Here is a 2,875-nt window from a genome sequence, read left to right on the forward strand (position 1 = left end):
TAAATCAAGAGGAAGCATAAAATTTATGAGGGATTTGTTTAATCTGGTACCGTATTACAAGCAAGAGCCATTTCAGCTCACTGAAAGTATGTAAAGCATTTTGCATTTAAGCAAATAAAAGTCTTATGAGTCCACTGATAATTATGCAACCCCAAATTTATGGTTCCTAAGTCTCATTGGATGAAATGTGAAGTATAACAACAAACTTGTAAGATTATGACACATTAAAAGAGGAATGTGAACTATTTATTAAAGTAACAGGCATTGATGAAATAGACAGCTTGGGGGCTAATACTTGAGGACGGGAATAGAGATTTTGACAAACAACAGCATTACTTTCTGCTTTCTTGCAATACTCATTAACATCTGTCACAAAAGGTCAACAAACTCAGAAAATTTGCACAAAAATGTAATTAACAACAAGGAGGAGGTGAGCTTGGGAACCAGGCCTGGGAGAGGTATGAAATACCTTCAGAGTGGAAAGAAAGAGAGAGAGGCCAGGAGCTTGGAGTCAGTCTGGGGCTATTTCTCAGGTAAGCTTTACAATATGCCTCTATGAAAGCCCTTAAAAGAAGGGTTCATGGAGTTCCTGTCGTGGCTCAGTGGTTAACAAATCCGACTAGAAACCATGAGGTTGCAGGTTTGATCCCTGGCCTTGCTCAGTGGGTTAAGGATCCGGCGTTGCCATGAGCTGTGGTGTAGGTCACAGACACGGCTCAGATCCTGCGTTGCTGTGGCTCTGGTGTAGGCCGGTGGCTACAGCTCTGATTAGACCCCTAGCCCGGAACCTCCATATGCCGTGGGAGCAGCCCTAGAAAAGGCAAAAAAAAAAAGATTAAAAAAAAAAAAGGTTCATGAATGCCCCCTTTTGAGGGGGGTGGTGAATGAAATCGTTTACAAACCTGTGTGGTTGCCACCACTGTATCCCCTCCCCATTTAAGATTTCATTTTGGACCTTTTCTTAAATGAAAATAATGTTTTAATAAGTATATTTTAAATAGACTGGGGCTCACCTAGACTAGCCCTAAGAATGTGGGTGATGGGATTACTTTGAGCAGTGCCTCTCAGCTTGCCATGTCACTCCAGCTGTTTGATTCTGCCCCAGTGAAGTCCCAGATGTCAGGGGGCAGAGCCCCTGCACACACACACACACAAACACATACACTCACACACACACACCTGTACTCTGTCCACATTCCTGCCTTGTATGATCACAACCAAGGTTTGAGCCACTGAGGTTGGGTGGTTTTTTATGGAGCAATGGATAATCAGAACATGGTGGAGTCTCCTACATTTTAAATGCAACAGCTAATTCAAGATCTAGAAACAACAGCAGGACCTCTGCTGGCCAGGACCATGCAGGCCAAAGTACAATTGCTCAATCTGTCTCATAGGACACCAGTGTGAGCCTTCAACTCCAAAGATTTATAAATGGTAGGCAGTTGATGACAAGTGGAACTGAAAGAGACCCAGCAGAGAGGTGGCAGGCACTGTGCTTGGTGGGATACCTGGAATTACTATGGGTTTTTAAAAAATGAATGTTAAATAAATGAGAGGTCTCCTTGAGAGGCCGGCAAACCCTGACAAGCTGGAGTACATCGGCTTCTCAGCAGGCACCAAATACTTAGGCCCTGGGGAATCACTCTAGCAAACCACTAATATAAGCACTTTTAATCCACAAACACCAAATATTGGCTCCCTGCAGGGAACTTCAGTCCGGAGGGTCTCTTCTACATCTCCCTTGCCTGGAAGCAGCCAACTGCTGAGTTTTCCCCCGTTTAGTTGTGCAAAAACACTGCATTGGACAAGAGAGAGGCCAATGTCCTCAGGATACTGAGCCATTGTACTAGAAGCCATGTGAACGAGGCCAAGTGGACTCAGGGTGATAGATGATAAACTCCTGCTGGGACAGGCTCTGTCTGTCCTATGAATCGCTTGTTTCCAGGCCCCCCTTATGGATGGGGAAATGCAGGTATATAAGGCTGCCCATCACTAACAGGTAACCAAGAGTAGGGACCCTTCACAAACACACAAAGTCTTGGAGCAAGGACAGAGCTTAGCATTCAGCCTCTTTGTTTTACAGGTTTTGGGAAATCAAGGCCCACAGCACAGAAGGAGAAAGGCCTGCCTACGGTCACACAGCCATTTAGTGAACAACTGTGATTGGAGCTCAGCTTGCCTGACTTCTACTGTGGAACCAGCTCATTCTCCTATGCTTTTACCAGCTCCCTGTTTGACTTCATCTAAAGGTCTTCAGAGTTTGTTTCTTCAAGATTTTAATACTATGTGAGGTATGTTTTTTCTGGGAGTCCTGAATTTGTCTAACCCACAATTTGCTGCTGCCTTTCATATTATTCTATCTGTGTGGGACTATTGTGGAAATATTTGATGTTGCCTTCCCAGCTCGCATGGCCCTCGCTGAAGGGGGTGGGCCTCCGGGGCCATATTCGGTCCTATTTCCTACAGTTCATAACTTACTTGACCCAGGAGAGCTAGGGCATTAACTGGACAGAAACCAATGATGCTCTCCATCAAAACTTGGTACCCCACTCAGAAACCAGGGATAGAAGATAAAGAGCACTGGAATGAAAAGGTTATATAGAGTAATAGCCATTTTTGTTTGTTTTTTGTTTGCAATGTGCCAGCTGCAGGGTAAGCAGTGAGCTCTCCAGAAGCCTGAACTGAGAATTGGAGGTGGGAAGGGGAGAGAGCAAAGCTGGAGAAAGAGGCAGAGATCGTGTGACCCAGACTGGGTGATGGAGCACACAGCTCTCTGAGGCCTTGGGGCTCCCAGTGCCAATTCTGTGCCCACAGGGCCTGACGAGCGCCCCCCTTTTTGTATTTTTTTATTAAAGTATAGCTGATTTACAATGTT

General features: G+C 45.1%; 1 long non-coding RNA gene across 1 annotated transcript; it reads left to right on the plus strand.

Moving 5' to 3' along the window:
• LOC110262279 lies at positions 331-2,272 on the plus strand. Its single transcript, XR_002347105.1, has 2 exons — positions 331-533; positions 2,084-2,272. It is a non-coding gene; the product is annotated as an uncharacterized LOC110262279 (long non-coding RNA).

This window comes from Sus scrofa, chromosome 9, assembly GCF_000003025.6.
Source record: "Sus scrofa isolate TJ Tabasco breed Duroc chromosome 9, Sscrofa11.1, whole genome shotgun sequence".
Lineage (NCBI taxonomy): Eukaryota > Metazoa > Chordata > Mammalia > Artiodactyla > Suidae > Sus > Sus scrofa.